At 39.2% G+C, this 17,245-nt stretch overlaps 1 long non-coding RNA gene and 2 pseudogenes across 3 annotated transcripts; 1 reads left to right on the top strand and 2 right to left on the bottom strand.

Annotated features, from left to right (window-relative positions):
- The first annotated feature begins 2,200 nt into the window (after window positions 1-2,200).
- Window positions 2,201-3,571, top strand: LOC104747279 (F-box/LRR-repeat/kelch-repeat protein At1g09650 pseudogene; annotated as a pseudogene). The gene has a single exon (XR_015582902.1). The product of XR_015582902.1 is annotated as an F-box/LRR-repeat/kelch-repeat protein At1g09650 pseudogene (transcript).
- A 1,189-nt stretch (window positions 3,572-4,760) lies between these two features.
- LOC147927050 (uncharacterized) lies at window positions 4,761-15,427 on the bottom strand (annotated as a pseudogene).
- Window positions 15,428-15,523: 96 nt separating this feature from the next.
- LOC147927049 (uncharacterized) lies at window positions 15,524-17,211 on the bottom strand. 2 transcript variants are annotated; one of them, XR_015582506.1, is made up of 2 exons: window positions 16,449-17,211; window positions 15,524-16,285 (listed from the first exon to the last, which is right to left on the bottom strand). It is a non-coding gene; the product is annotated as an uncharacterized LOC147927049 (long non-coding RNA). The 2 variants fall into 2 exon arrangements; XR_015582507.1 differs by having other exon boundaries at window positions 16,377-17,056.
- Between the last annotated feature and the right edge of the window lie 34 nt (window positions 17,212-17,245).

The following is a 17,245-nucleotide window of genomic DNA, read 5'->3' as shown; positions in this document are numbered from 1 at the left end:
TTGCTCCCAAGTTCAGCCGCTTCATCAACTGAAAATATATAACTCAGCCGTATCGTTTAATAAGTCAGCCGTAACTGAATAACATTCTAGTAATTAATCTTTTGCTACTAAGTCAGCCGTCAAATGGCTGAGTTGTACGATAAGTCAGCCTATCACGGCTGAGTTATAGTTTTTTACCATAACTCAGCCATAACAACATCTTATAAGTGAGCCATTTTTCATAACTCAGCCAGTCGGAAAATGGTAACTCAGTCGTGTCGTAGTGATAAATCAGCCAAAATTTTGACAACTCAACCATCGGGTGAAAACTCAGCCGTAAGGACGGCTGAGTTAGAGCATAATTCAGCCAGATTTTAATAAGTCAGCCGTAACGCTTGGCTGAGTTATGCTATAACTCAGCCGTCCGCTCTTACTCAAATGTTTTTTCAATAACTCAGCCGCAACATACCTATAACTCAGCCGCAACATATCTCTGTAACACGTTACGGCTGAGTTATGATTACACCTCAGCAATTTCTGACGTGGCGTCTGACGTGGCAATGACATTTTTGTAATTACGTTTTTTCCGGTAACATAAAACAGGAGCACGCTGGGTATTTTGAAAATACCCGAAATATTCTAGTAATAAAAAAGTTTTTTGTAGATTCTGGTAATATTACCTAAAATGAGTAACATTTGAGTAATTCACCCTAATAATATAGTCAAAAATATAATTATTTTTTAAGAAAACGGTTATGGGATGAAATTTTGTGACGCATACAAGACAAGACGAGTATCCTGTCCCAAATATATATATCTAGGTTAAATACGTGAAATAAATGAATATACAACCGAATCCAAAATTGATTTAACACTCCTTAACAAACTGTTGGAAATGTTTGGATTAGTTTAGAATAATATACATGTAATATCACTTACTAAATTATATCTTAATTTTTTTCTTATATCACTCATGATGGTCTTGGTATTTCTAATTTTAAAAAGTTTACGCAAACATAACTCCGCACGTACGTCGCATCCGAACCTAGTTGGTTTGTATTTTTCAATATTGCGACTTCATAAATTTCACCAGTGTAGGTAGTTGGAATATCTCCACAATTTCTATATTATTATAGATTTTAATTTTTGTGAAAATGTAAAATATGATTTATTGGAATCCCCTATTTAATAAAACGGAAGTACACAACTTCAAATTTGTAGACTATATAATTTTAATAGTAGGTTACAAATGGGTTATAAAAAAAGTTAATATTAATTTGTATTAGATATATGTTACATCACATTGAAAGTCTTAATATGTAACTCTTCATTTTCGCAAGATTTTAGGAGAATAATCTTAATTCTCTTTTACACCAAAATATATCCTTCAAATATTTAATCTTGATTTAAGATCTTCTAAAACAAGTTATCGAAAGAATAAAATAAAATCTCCAAAAAATATTTAGTTAACCATATATATTGGCAAACAAATCTAAAAAAAATTCACTCTTCCACGGATTGAGAGTGATTTCCGATTATATTATAAAATAAACCGATCAATAATCTATCGTTACCTTTTGATAAGGTATCATCTTTCGGTTCATGTCTTTCAATTTTATCATACTTATAACGATGCTTATTATGTTTATACACATTAGTACATTACAATTCATGGTGGACTGCAAGTTAAAATATTACACGACGGGGTTATATGACACGAAGTGTTTGAGTAGATACTAATATAAATTTAAATTTTTGTTAATTCGGTGCTACACGGGTAAAATATCATTTCATTATTTTGTTAATAATATGAATATTAAATTAATAGACATATCTAATTAAGTTGATTAAATTAATACTGTAACAAAAATTAACAAACAAATTATTATTTTTTATCAAATAACTTAATTCGCGGTGTACCACAGATCAAAATCTATACAAAATATACATTATTTCCATAAGTCATATTCAACATATGATTTAATGGCATAGTGTTTTCTAAAAAAAATAACTTTTAAAACAAATAAAACAATCACATTTGTAGTGCTTTAAGTAAAAATTACAAAAATTTGTGCTACAGTACGGATCCATCAGTTTTAGTAGATGATTTTATTGCATAATATTTTATTCACAACAATTTTTAAAATAAATCACATAAATTAGATTGTATATAAAAATTACAATATAAATAAAAAAAATTCAACCCATACTCTAGCACGGATCCTAATCTAGTTTTTTTTGATATCTGTTATACTTTTTGACTGGAATTGATTTAAATGAGAAGCCAAAATCTCAAACCATGTTGAAGTTGTTCCGGAGTTTTTGGTAGGTTAGGAGAATAGGTCTGTTGGGAGAGAGAAAGAGAGAGAGAATATAGTATTTTGTTGATCTGATTTCGAATGTCGAAAAAACGTGGCTTGGAAATGGAATGGGTTCCCCACGATGTGGTAGAGATCATCTTGGAGACACTTGAGGTGAAATCTCTGGTGAGATTCAAGGCTGTGTCGAAGCAATGGAAATCAACGATCGAATCACCATTGTTCCAAGCAAAACACTTGAAGCAGCGTCAACAATTACGAGATCCAGATGTTCTCATGGTTTACCTGCCGGACAGAGAGAGTCTTAGAACACTGGTATTGGGTTCATCCTCATCGGTTAAATTCCCTATTCATTGGGACAAGGACAAGGACAAGGACAAGGAGTACAAGCACTACTTTGTCAGCTATCATAGCTGTGACGGTCTCGTTTGTCTCTACCATCCCCTCAAATCTGGTATTGTGCTCAACCCCGCCACTAGATGGTATCGACATCTTCCTCTCTGCCAATTCCAACGACGCATGATCGATTTAGGAGACCGTCACTTCAAGCTTGTAAACCAAACCTATAATCTTGGATTCGGTAAAGACATATTCACTGGCAAATACAAGGCCGTTTGGCTATACAACAACAACAACAACTCTTCAAAAGAAATAGGCGTTACTACATGCGAAGTTTTCGACTTTAGCACCAACGCTTGGAGGTATGTCACTCCCTCAGCTCCTTATAGGATTGTTGGTGCCGCCCATCCTGTGTTTGCAAATGGCTCGCTTCATTGGTTCACAGACTGCTGGCAAGAAACCAAAGTTGTATCTTTCGATCTTCACACTGAAACTTTTCAAATCATCTCTAAAGCTCCCTTGGCCTATGTGCATTTTGATCATTACTAGATAGTCTTGTGCAACCTCGACAACCGCTTGTGCGTATCGGAGAAGATTTATTGGTCCAACCAAGTGATATGGTCGTTCGATTCAGTCAACAAAACATGGGAAAAAATTTGTTCCATAGATCTCCGCCTAACTCGGGCACTGTATGGTTGCCCAACACAAGCCGCATTCCATCCACTAGCACTTTTGGCTGGGAGTGGGAAGAATAATAATAATAAGAAGAAGAAGAAGAATTTGTTGTTTCATGATCCTACGCGAAGTAGAACATTGTGGACACATGATCTCGAAACCGAATCAGATCATGTTGCTTTCAACGACGAATATTACATTGGATATCGTGTTTGCTATTTTCAGAGTTTAATCTCTATTTAATGAAGGGCTGTTTTGCTTTTCCAAGTTTGCAACCGTTAAATAATTGATATGTAACACCCCAATTTTTGGTGGTGCATGCAGAAATTCTTTTTTAAAAAATTATTTGATATCACCACCACCTATGTTTATCTTTGAGCTCGAACAATTTTAGTATGTGTGAGGACCTACCAAGAAGTGATTGTGTCGGGTAAAGAGTAAAAACCGATTCTCAGCTGCTTTTAAGGACAATGAGCTCGAACAACAAACCCTTTAGTTCATTCCTAATCTTTATTCACTGTGGAAGCTAGGCCTCCACATCACCAATTCCTTGACTTTTTCTCTAATTCTTCTTCTTCTTTTGATATTTATCTGATGTAGACGTATTAGCAACACTTGAAGATTTGTTATCATGCTTCTAGTTAATCTTGCTCAGAGAGTGGGTTTCGTTTTTGTTTTTGTTGTTGTTGTTGTTGTGTTGTGAGAGCATCTAGAATTTTATTTCAGCAGATTCAATTAACCTTGTACAATCGTAATACAAAGGGTGTCAAACCAAATGGGAACTTCACTAACAATCAAGAAAGATCAAGTTAAGCCAATTCAGAGAACAAGTTAAGCCAATTCAGAAGGGGTTTAACTAACAAAACTAAAGTGAACAAATTGTAAACTGATCTTATCCGATTTTTCATTTACTGACTTATACCCAACACTGGTTTTGTTTTCTTTTGACTTTTCTCATATCACGAACAATTGAAACAAAATGAAAATTATTTGAATACATGCATTATAACAAAGTAAACTTGTAATGACTCATTGCAAAAATTAAAACAAGTGTTAAGTTTGTAAAAGATTTGCAACAAGTGTCTCCAATTATTTCATGCTTTCAAATAAATAAATAAAATTCTAAAACAGATTTGAACAACTTTTTTTTTTTGAATGCATTGCAAATTTGGAATTATTTGGTGATTTGTTTGCCAAATGCATTTGGAACTATTAGCACACACGATAAATTCTTACTTTGCAAAGCGACTTTACTACTAGATCCGTTTCAAAATTTTTGTTTTTTTTTTTTTTTTGGTAGTACCATAAATTGTTTAGGATATGAAATACTAAAGTAGAGCCATATTTAAAATTGTTGCAAACCATTTTTTTTTTTTTCAATCAAACCCCATCTATTAAGTTATCGGAGATGACTTTCTCCGAGAGAGAGCCAATTAGGTGCCGACGAGCTTACATGAGAAAAACAGAAACCTCGTGCTCTTGCACATTTTTCGCAAGTTTATCGGCACGAATATTTTCCTCTCGGGGAATATATCTAATACTAAAATTAGCAAATCTATCTCTGAAATGAATAAAATCCTTCAATTCTGATGAAAAGGTCGGCCAATCCTCGATATTAGACGTCATCCTTAGGAGGTCTGAACAATCCATAGCAAAAAGAGTTTTATCCAAGTCCAATGCTAATAAGCACTCCATAGCCCAAATAAGGGTATCTAACTCCGCATGTAATGGGGATAAGCTTCTGCGCGATCCTTTTAGCCCCATGTGCAGGATTATTTCACCGATAGAAGCAATCCAGCCATGCCCACTCCTATCCACCTCTGTATGCCAAGATCCATCTATAAAGCATACAAGAGATTCTTGAGGAATTGGGATCGAAGGTATGCATGCGTCTACTACCGCCGGTGCTAAGTCTCTGTTATTTGCTCTTCTCCAGACTTCTTCTTCTTGGATAGCTTTCTCCAGTGTATCTTGCGGAGATTCAGAGATATTTTCAAACACTTTCTTATTTCTTACCTTCCAAATGTACCACCTCATTCAGGGGAACATTCTCAAGTTTTGATCAGTTGCACCAGAGTCTCTACCACGCCAATATAGAAAATCGAGGTTGCTATGTAGGGAAGATGAAGGGAACACCATAGGATAGGAAGGGATTGTCGATAAAGCCCATACTTGACGTGCTGGGGGCATTCAAATAGCATATGGTTTATAGTTTCCTCCTCCGCTCCACATCTAGGACAATCTTTATCTCTACCAATATGGCGATAATGCAGGCGTTGGCATGTTGCCAAGCACCCAGTCACACATTGCCAAACAAAATGCTTAAGCTTCCGTGATGTTTTTAACTTCCATGTTTGCGCCTTAAGTGTCGTAACACTAGGTCCCTAAGAAGGGAGGTCGCAAGAAAGGCGAGAGATAGCTCTCGCGGCTTCGTATCCTGATTTAACGGTATAAGTTCCAGACTTTGTTAGAGTCCAAGAATAGCCGTCCCTCGAGGCATTCAAGCTTGGTTTAATCCCCAAAATAAGGGTAATTTCTTTTGGGGGGGAATAGTTCCCGAAGACGTTCAATTTTCCATTTTTTTGTGTTAAAATCTATCAAGGTGTTAACACAAATCAAGGGATTTCTCTCATTAGTTAAACTTTGGGGTGGTCGTGCTGGCGTATTTGGGATCCATGGTTCAGTCCAGATGCACATATTAAAACCCAAGCTTATGGTCTTATGAATTCCGTACGAAAGAACACACTTTGCTGCCAACATGCTCCTCCAGCCATATGAAGGTCGATTTGATACTTGTATCTCTAATGGACTACAATATCGAAAGTATCTCCCTTTTAGAACTCGGCTAAGAAGAGAATCTGAATATCTCAGCAATCTCCATAGTTGCTTTGCCAAAAGGGCAAGATTAAATTCTTCTAGTGTTCTAAAGCCTAGCCCACCTTCCGAAAGTTGAATACACATTTGTTCCCATGATATCCAATGCAATCCTTTACTGTCTGCTTTATTGCTCCACCAGAAATTGGCTATCGCACTAGTTAATTTTGAGCATATAGCTTTTAGTAAGAGAAAACACGACATTACATATGTCGGAATTGCTTGCGCCACTGATTTGATCAAGACTTCATTCCCTCCCTTGGATAGAGATTTCGAAGTCCATAAGTTTACCTTCTTATGGAGTCTATCCCTCACGAATGCAAAGACTTGTGCCTTTGACCCATGAATCTTCTCAGGGAGACCCAAGTATGTACCCCCATGCCTCCTTCTTGTGATATCCCAACAATAGATTTGATCTCTTGACGTATATGGGACGGAACCTCGGTTCCAAATGGAAGATTTGGAGAAGTTAATTTCTTGTCCAGACGCTTCACCATAAAAGCATATTATATCGATAATTTCCTTGAATTGCTGAGGATCAGCTCTGTAGAAGAATAAACTGTCGTCTGCAAAAAGTAAGTAGGAAACACGTGGGCTTGCGTTCGAAATACGTAAACCCTGGATCTTTCCATCTCTTTCTGAGTTCCTAATCTGAGCAATTAAGGCCTCAGTGCAAAGTATAAATAGGTATGGAGAAATTGGGTCCCCCTGACGAATCCCACGTGTTGGCCTAATTCGTCCCTTGGGATCTCCATTGATCAAAATACGGTAGGAGACGGAAGTAATGCATTGCATTATCCAACCCACCCATTTTTGATCAAATCCACCCTATCATAAGCTTTACTCATGTCCATTTTTATTGCCATAAATTTTTTCCGGTTGGCCTGATTAGAACGGAGGGCATGGAAGTTTTCTTGAGCAATGAGGATATTATCTGTGATTAATCTTCCTGACACAAAGGCAGATTGAGTCTCGGATATAAGTTCCGGTAAAAACTTCTTGAGACGTAAGCTCAGAATTTTTGAGATCACCTTATAGCTCACGTTACACAAGCTAATAGGGCGAAATTTTGACATTTCACGAGGTCGTTCTCCTTTCGGGATCAAACATATATTTGTTTCATTTAACTTGCCATAAAAAATTCCAGAACTAAAAAAGTTCTTCACCATCTTAGTGAGATCGCCTTTTATGGTTTCCCAAAACTTTTGGAAAAATAAAGCAGTCATCCCATATGGTCCTGGAGCCTTTCCCGGATTCAGGGAGAACAAAGCTCGTTTGACCTCCTCTTCTGAGATATCTTTCATAAGATGCTCGTTCATAGCAGGTGTGACCAGAGTTGGTACGTCCTTAATGGCCAAAGTAGGGTCGCTCGCATTCGAGGATTGAAAGAGATTGTCAAAATACTCCACCGCTACTTTTTCTATCCCTTCTTGTGTATCAACCCAGACCCCAAGTTGATTAAGGATGCCAGTGATCTTGTTCCTTGCCTTCCTTTGTTTAGTGGAAGCGTGGAAGAATTGTATTTTTATCTCTGTCTGCAAGCCAAAGTTCTCTTCTTTTTTGGTACCAATATGCCTCTTCTTCCCTATAAGCTTCGCAGAGCCGCCATTTTAGATTGAGGAGAGTTTCCGACGATGCTTGATCATCTCCATAGGTCTCATCAATTTTTTCTTGAAGTTCCTTAATAAGCTTTTCGGAGTTTGTTTGATTATTTTTCTTCCAAATGGAGATTGCTCTTTTACTGTTTTGCATTTTTTTCAAGATGGATCGTTCGACAGAATTGTCGTCCCCTCCCCATCCATCTATGATACGATCTCCCTAGGATGGAACTCCGTTGAAAGGCTGCTGATAAGTGATTAGTGATGAGACTCTCTGGTGCAGTCGCGCAAACGAGATTGCAGGTGGATGGAGATAATCGAGTGATGGAACAATGATACGATGGAGAAAGATATTTAGGTGGTTGTATGGAATGAAATAAAGTGAAGAGTTTCTGAATCACAAAGTGTATAGAAACCCAGAAATCAAGAACACATTCAAGAATTTTGAATGGAGAGAAAAAGTTTAACAATACTTGTTCAACATACTTCTTCGCTAAAGAACAAAGAGGCGTAGCTATGGGGTTTTATAATTAACCCTAGGCTCGACACTCCAAACAACAGGAAGTTCAAAATAAAACAACAAGACGTTTTGAAGAAAAAAAAGAAAACAGCAAAACGTCAGGTACTTGTAGTAGAAGTCTGGTGACTTAGTACAGACATATGGTGACTTAATTCTGAAGTCTGGTGACTTAATACTGAAGTCTGGTGACTTAGTACATTATTTCCCATTGGCAATGACTTCTAGATAACTCGACGTAGTGATCCATTTGCCTCATTAAAAACCATGCCAAGAAAACCCAGTGGGACAAAACTCAGCTATGGGAAAAAGAGTACAAAATTCACACCTAAGTTGTCTAGTTATCATTACCGGATGAAGTCTTCAAGGTGGAGATGTTGAAGACCTGGATCCTCGGTAGGTTGAACGACCCGTCAGCTATGAGTGAATGAGCTTCCTTAGCCATCTCCTTAGCTCTTGAGCGAGTGATCCTTCCCACAATCTCCGGTTCCTCTGCAGCTTCTGACTCCTTGCTAGCCACGATCATATCATCCTCCCCCTCTTCAAAAGGATTTGTCCTCAAATCGGAATCTGCATAATAAGGAAGCAAGTCAGAAACATTGAATGTTGAAGATATCTTATACTTACCTTGAAGATCAATCTCGTTGTAGATTGTATGACTTTAAATGGGCCATCAGCTCGTGGTAGAAGCTTGCTCTTCCTCTCTTCTGGGAACTTATCCTTGCGTAAGTGAATCCACACTAAGTCTCCTTCTTCGAAAACGAGCTCCTTCCTGCCCTTGTTTGCATGCTTCTCGTATTGCTTGGTCCTTTTCTCTATGTTCTCCTTAGCGTTAGCATGTATCCTCCTCACCTGTTCAGCCTTTTCTTTGCCATCAAAGCTACACTTCACGCTTAAAGGTAAAGGAATCAAGTCTAGAGGTGATTGTGGATTAAAACCATAAACAATTTCAAAAGGAGAAAATAAGGTAGCAGAATGCTTAGCGTGATTATATGCAAACTCAACGTGTGGTAGACATTCTTCCCATGACTTGAGATTGCTTTTCACTAAGGTCCTTAGGAGTGTAGATAGCATTCTGTTCACCACTTCGGTTTGCCCATCTGTTTGCGGGTGACATGTGGTTGAAAATGATAGCTTGGTTCCTAGCTTAGCCCATAGTGTCCTCGAGAAGTGTCCTAGAAACTTTGTATCTCGGTCTGAAACGATTACTTGAGGCATTCCATGCAGGCGTACTACTTCCCTGAAAAACAAGTTAGCTACAATAACAGCATCGTCCGTCTTGTGACTAGCAATAAAATGAGCCATCTTGCTAAACCTGTCAACCACAACAAAAATCGAATCTCTACCATTTCTGGTTCGAGGTAAGCCAAGAACAAAATCCATAGAAATATGAGTCTAGGGTTGAGAAGGAATAGGGAGAGGAGTGTACAAGCCGTGGGGCTGTACCTTACCCTTCGCCATTTTGCAGATATGGCACCTAGAACAAACCTTCTCAACGTCTTTCTTCATTTGAGGCCAATAGAAGTGTTCTTGCAGTCCAAGTAGAGTCTTTGACACTCCAAAATGTCTAGCTAGTCCACCTCCGTGAGCTTCTCTAGTCAGCAATTCTCTTATGGATCCTCTTGGTATACACAATCGGTCCTTATAAAACAAATATCCATCCTGCCTATAATAGTTTTCAAAAGCAAACTTATGGCATTTGCCATAGCTCTCAGCAAAATCGATATCAGTCTCATAAAGTTCTACAATGTTATCAAAACCTTCAAGCTTAGAAGACATTGTAGAAACGAGAGTGTACCTCCTGGATAATGCATCTGCGACTACATTATCTTTACCTTTCTTGTACTTAACCGTGTAGGAAAAAGTCTCTATGAACTCCATCCATCTGGCATGTCTCTTGTTGAGCTTTTGTTGTCCTTTATGATGCTTCAAGGACTCATGATCAGTATGAATAACGAACTCCTTGGGCCACAGGTAATGCTGCCATGTTTGAAGAGCTCGAACCAAGGCGTACAGCTCCTTGTCATATGTAGGATAGTTTAGCATCGATCCTCCTAGCTTCTCACTGAAGTAAGCTACTGGTTTTCATCAAAACAGCACCTATACCCACTCCGGAAGCATCACATTCAATCTCAAAAGTTTTCATAAAATCAGGAAGTAAAAGAATAGGGGCAGTGATAAGCTTCTCTTTTAAGGTTGAAAATGCCCTCTCTTGTGCTTCCTCCCATCTGAATCCTACATCCTTCTTGATAACTTCTGTAAGTGGCGCTGCAATAGTACTGAAGTCTTGGACAAATCGCCTGTAGAATCCGGCTAATCCATGAAAGCTCCTGACTTCTGCCATGTTTTTGGGTGTTGGCCACTCCTTAATAGCTTTGATCTTCTCATCATCCACTCTAACTCCTTCTGCAATGACAACAAAGCCTAGAAAGACAACCTCAGTAGTACAGAATGAACATTTAAAAAAATTAGCAAAGAGGGATTGAGAACGAAGAACATTTAGAACTTGGCGGATGTGTTCTAAGTGTTCTTCTAGACCTTTGCTGTAGATGAGAATGTCATCGAAGTACACAACCACGAAGATGCCTATGAAAGGTTTGAGAGCATAATTCATTAAACGCATGAAGGTGCTAGGAGCATCAGTGAGACCAAACGGCATGACTAGCCATTCGTAGAGCCCTTGCTTGGTTTTGAAAGCTGTTTTCCATTCATTACTTCCTTCATTCTGATCTGATGATACCCACTCTTTAAATCGATCTTTGAAAAGATGGTTGACCCACATAACTCATCCAGCATATCATCCAATCTCGGAATCGGGTGTCTGTACTTCACTGTGATATTGTTAATAGCTCTACAATCAACACACATCCTCCATGAACCATCTCTCTTGGGTACAAGCAAAACTGGTACTGCACATGGACTGAGACTCTCTCTGATGTGTCCCTTGCTCATCAGCTCTTCTACTTGCTTCTGAAGCTCTTTAGTTTCTACTGGATTGGTTTTGTAAGCTGGTCTGTTCGGTAGAGCCGAACCTGGTACCAAATCGATCTGATGCTCTATCCCACGTATTAGAGGCAAGCCTGGAGGTATCTCTTCTGGGAACACATCCTTGTACTCCTCTATAATCTCTATCATCTCGCGTGGAAGCTCTTCTGCTGACTTAGTACTGGTGAGTGTCTCCTTATACACAAACATAAATGTGGTCATCTCTGGATCAAATAGCTTGTTGAACTCGCTGTGATTGATATTCAGGCTGTGATACACTTTCTTTGTATCTTTGCGGTTCATGTGAAGCTGGTCCTTGTAGATTTCGCTGGGTGGAAGTGGTAGAAGAGTAACCTTACGTCCCTTGAACTCAAACGATTGCTTGTTGGTGTAGCCATCATGAAACACTTTTCTGTCGAACTGCCATGGTCTTCCCAACAGAATATGACTTGATTTCATTGGAATCACATCACATAGCAGCTCATCCTCATACTTCCCAATTGTTAGTTTCACCATCACTTGCTGCGAAACTGTCAAAGCTCCCTTGTTGTTGAACCACTGCAGCTGGTAAGGTCTTGGATGTGAAGTGGTCTTGAGATTAAGCTTCTGTACCATCTCTTCACTAGCTGCATTAGTACAGCTTCCACCATCAACGATCAAGGTGCAGACCTTGTCTTGAACCATACACCGTGTGTGACATAGGTTCTCACGCTGTCCTCTATCATCTGGATGAATCTGAACACTTAAAGCCCTGCGTGCTACCAACATCTCTCCCATTACTACTGGTTCACCTTCTTCACCGAAATCTGACTCTGGTTCACTCTCTGAACTGTCTACAGGCACAATCTCTCCTCCTTCTTGCAGAAGAAACATCTTCTTGTTAGGACAGTCTCTAGAATAATGCCCCATTCCTTGGCATTTGAAACACCTGATATGACTTGTAGAAGCGCTACTCTTGGGCTTGAAATCAATCTTAACCTCCTCTTTGACTGTAGCTGTCGTGGGTTTGCTGTCCTTGGTGAAGGCGGGTTTACTGAACTCTCTTGGCTTGGAAATGTTAGGCGCAAAAGCTGACCTCACTCCCTTTCTCTTGATCTGCGATTCAATTAACTCTGCCTTATGTACCATTTCTAGCACATTTTCATAATTCTGCAGCTCTATCTTGTCTTGAATCTCTCTGTTTAAACCCCCAAGAAATCTAGACATAACCATGTCTTCACTTTCTCTTAGATCAGCCATGATCATAAGCGTTTCCAGCTCTTGATAGTAGTCTCTAACAGACTTGGTACCTTGAATGAGACGCCTAAGCTTGTTAAGGATCTCTCTCTGGTAGTGTGTAGGAACAAACTTCTTTCTCATCTGCGTGACTAACTGTTCCCATGTAGTGATAGCAGGCTCTCTCTGTCGATGTCTAGTGAGCCCCAACAGATATTACCACAACAAAGCATAACCATTGAATTCGGATATGGCTATCTTCACCTTGTTCAACTCATAGGTTCCTTGAACCTGAAAATTCGACTCCATCTTCCTTTCCTAGTCTAGATAAGTCTCTGGATCATTGGTACCATGGAAAGAAGGATACTGAATCTTGAGATGACTCAACTGCTGCCTCAAAGGATCATAATCCCTGCCATGATCTCTGTTTTTGTTTCTCCTCATTGTCTCTTGGCTATGATCTGAAGCTTCATCTTCTTCTGAATACTTTCTATCTGTATCAAAGTATATCCGATGCCCAGCTACTTGTTCAGTTCGATGTGGACGTGTATGATCCCTGCCAGTTCTGCGATGCTCTCTTTCTATACTTTGGGTGTTTCTTCTCTGATTGAAACAAGTCTCTCTCCCCCCAGTAGGTGACTTAGCTGATTTGATCCGTGGATGCTTTGAAGAAGCTCCCACATGTGCTTTTCCTTTAGCTAGGCGGATCGCCTCATTAGGACTAGGTGGTTCTGACGAACTTAGATCTGAAGCATTGGTTGCTTGAGCGATGTCTTTTATCTGTTTCTCAAACTTGTTACTGAGCTGCTCCATCTGTTGTTGAAACTGAGTAGACATTGTCTTATTTGCTTCTGCAATTTGCTTGGACATGGCTTGGTTCAAGGCTTCCATAGCTTCTGTAGAAAGCTCCATTGTGCCTGCAAATTAAAGAAGAAACTCGCAGTAAAATGTTCCTTTAATGAGAGAAACGAAAATAAACTCTGAGACTCGGAATTTTAAACAATAGACTCACGAATTTAGACCTAATATTGAGCAACACTACAAGAGAATCTATCAATACCAACCCTATAATGAACAAACTTCGAAATGACTAAACCCTAGTTGCAGTCTAGTTTCGAAACAACACAAAACTAAATCCTAAACTCACAAAACTCGATCTAGACTCCAATCAATAACAAAAATCAAAGCCTAAAACTAAACAAGACTCACAACGAAAACGCAGAGACAACAAAACAAGGAAATAAACAAACAAACAGAAATTAAACAACACAAATCGAGATTAGGGTTTTAGAATCGCTCAGCCTTCGGCACAGAGTTGGCTCTGATACCACATGATACGATCTCCCTAGGATGGAACTCCGTTGAAAGGCTGCTGATAAGTGATTAGTGATGAGACTCGATGGTGAAGTCGCGTGAACGAGATTGCAGGTGGATTTGGAGATAATCGAGTGATGGAACAATGATACGATGGAGAAAGATATTTAGGTGGTTGTATGGAATGAAATAAAGTGAAGAGTTTCTGAATTACAAAGTGTATAGAAACCCAGAAATCAAGAACGCATTCAAGAATTTCGAATGGAGAGAAAAAGTTTAACAATACTTGTTCAACATACTTCTTCGCTAAAGAACAAAGAGGCGTAGCTATGGGGTTTTATAATTAACTCTAGGCTCGACACTCCAAACAACAGGAAGTTCAAAATAAAACAACAAGACGTTTTTAAGAAAAAAAAGAAAACAGCAAAACGTCAGGTACTTGTAGTAGAAGTCTGGTGACTTAATTCTGAAGTCTGGTGACTTAATACTGAAGTCGGGTGTCTTAGTACATTATTTCCCATTGGCAATGACTTTTAGATAACTCAACGTAGTGATCCATTTGCCTCATTAAAAACCATGTCAAGAAAACCCAGTGGGACAAAACTCAGCTATGGGAAAAAGAGTACAAACTTCACACCTAAGTTATCTAGTTATCATTACCGGGTGAAGTCTTCAAGGTGGAGATGTTGAAGACCTGGATCCTCGGTAGGTTGAATGACCCGTCAGCTATGAGTGAATGAGCTTCCTTAGCCATCTCCTTAGCTCTTGAGCGAGTGATCCTTCACACAATCTCCGGTTCCTCTGCAGCTTCTGACTCCTTGCTAGCCACGATCATATCAATCTATCACCGCCTCTTTGAGGCCTGGCTTGTCTATCCAACGCTTGTCAAACATAAACCTGCTCAAAAACTTTTTTGGACGTGTAAGAATAGATGCAAGGAGGGGACGATGGTCCGAACCCCACATCTTCATATACTCCACATTAGTGTGGGAAAATAAATTGTGCCACTCTTCATTTCCCATGGCTCTATCTAAGCGACACCGAATCTTACCATTTGACCGCTAACCAATCCATGAAAATTGGTTTCCTTGGTAAGGGAAATCAATGACACCACATGAATCAATCATAGCCCAAAAAGGTAGAAAGGAGGCTTCCGATCTTTTTTTTCCTCCTCTCTTTTCATGGTTCCCTATTATTTTATTGAAGTCTCCAATAATAAACCAGAGTTCTGATCTTGCAACTCCGATACGCATTAATCTTTCCCACACGTATTCACGGTTTGCAGAGACAGGATCACCGTAGATAAAATTCATAAAAACTCGGTTTCCATTAATGATGGTTTCAATGTCGATTAATCGGTCATCTACCAACAAAAACTTAACCGGATAGTCCTTTAAATAGAAAAGAGCTAGACCTCCACTAGTGCCATCAGGCTCAACAGTTTGGAGATAGTCAAATCCTAATTAACCTTGCAAAGTTTGCAGATACGTCTTATCATTCTTGGTCTCAGATAGAAACAGAAAACCTGGAAAGTACATGCGACACATCTCTCGCAGTCGACAAAAAGTCTCTTTAGCTCTCGCCCCTTGACAATTCCATGCTAATGTCCTCATAATTTAGTTCTGGAGGGAGATTGATACCCCACCGTACTAACAATGTCTTTAGTAAATTTGTCCTTAGATGTAAACACTTCACTAAGAAGGAACTGATGATAGTAATCACATTTATTTGTATTTTCAAATAAACAGCAATAAGATGATCCTTTTAATTTTAACACGCCCATTATCAAGGGGACAACACATTGGCCCATCAACCAAGAACACACCAGTTCAACCTTCATTTTTAACAGAAATTGGTTCATCTTCTAAAACTCATAAATTGGGCTGATATTTGAAATTGTTAATGGACCAGATTCCCTAAAAAGAAACATGAACAAAGCCCATATATGCCATAAGAATCGACCACAAGAGACGAAGAGGTACGATGATGTTATGTCGGCGGCTAGGTCAACTGGAGCTATCTCTGCGCCGGCGATCATTTTGTCAGGAAGGGTGGAACAAGATCTAGAATTCATCATACTTGTGAGAAAGGTTTGGAGAGCTTGTCGGGTAGTTCTGGATTGTCGTCGGAGAGAGAGAGAGAAACCCGTTGCTTCATCTTTAATTAAGAAAGATCAAGCAGAGCCATGGATCCTCTCCGTTGTGAAAGGGATGTGGCGGCTGCAATGGAGAGAATTTCATTGGAATTTCGCCGGGGCGTCACTGGGATTAGTAGATCTGTCTCGACTAGAACAAAGGGAGAAACTGCTCTAGCATAGGAGCCATCAAAATCAACAATAGTATCCTCGGCCAAAGCTGGAGTAGATCCAAGGGAGCCGTCTCCAGGGGCAGCGACACATGTGGGTGAGCCTTCACTGGTGACAGGATGGATGGGAGGTAGGTCATCAGATTCAAAAGGCACACCATCACCGTCTGTGAGAGTACAGTTAGAAAAACGAAAAAGTTCGTCAGAGGTTCCGACATCGGAGACTGGACTTCCAACGATAAAGAGAGAGAAGTAAACCAAAGTAGAACCCAGATCTACTTCTAGGGCGGTATCCAATACTTCAGTTGAGATCCAGGCAAGGTTAAGCACCTCAGATTGAGAAGGAGGACTGGAAGAAATGGCCATCGGTGAGTAAGAGACCAGCGTCGTATGAATTAGAGCGGACCACCGTCGCACTGCCGACGTCGGTACAAGAACCGAGAATGAATTATGTTTATTTAACTTTACACATAACCAAATCTTCACAAACGTGAGAAAGAGCTTCGATTGGTATGTGACCAAGTCGAGAAAAGCAATAGGAGGAGCTCCTAGAGTATGAAGAGAACCATCCAAAGAAGGAGAATACACGAAGAGATTGAAATTGGGAAAGCAGAGCATATCAATCAACATGATCCACTGAAGGAGAGGAAGATCTAAGAGGATCGAAAGAGGTGAGAATTTGAATTCTTGGAGGACGAGCTCGAGAGCGTTTTCTCTCTCATCGCGAATGAAAATCTTGGTTCAGGGTTGTCTCTGATGAGCACATTGGAGTCAATTGTTGCAAACCATATATCAAATAAATGTTGAAATGTTGAGTGTACCACCACCATTATTGTCCACTCAAACTTCCATACTCTAATACAAATCTTTAAAGACGTGGGCAACACAAAATAGTTGAAGAATTGAAACTACCAAATCAAGATTAGATTAATAGTATTAAATCCCATTGAATAACAAAGCTTAACAGACCCATCATCATTTTTTAGCAAATTAATGTATATTTATATCCAAATTTTGCCTCTTCTTCTCTCAGTTTTTGATGAATAAGCTTGAAGTAACCAATAAGAGAAAATAGCAAAAGAGTTTTCTAAAGCTTGATAAATTGAGAGACTATTAAAAGTTTTATC

The sequence above is a fragment of the Camelina sativa genome, chromosome 15 (assembly GCF_030686135.1).
Source record: "Camelina sativa cultivar CO46 ecotype springtype chromosome 15, ASM3068613v1".
Classification (NCBI taxonomy): Eukaryota; Viridiplantae; Streptophyta; class Magnoliopsida; order Brassicales; family Brassicaceae; genus Camelina; species Camelina sativa.
Note: the sequence above shows the minus strand (reverse complement) of the source record. Positions and strands in the feature narration are given on the sequence as shown.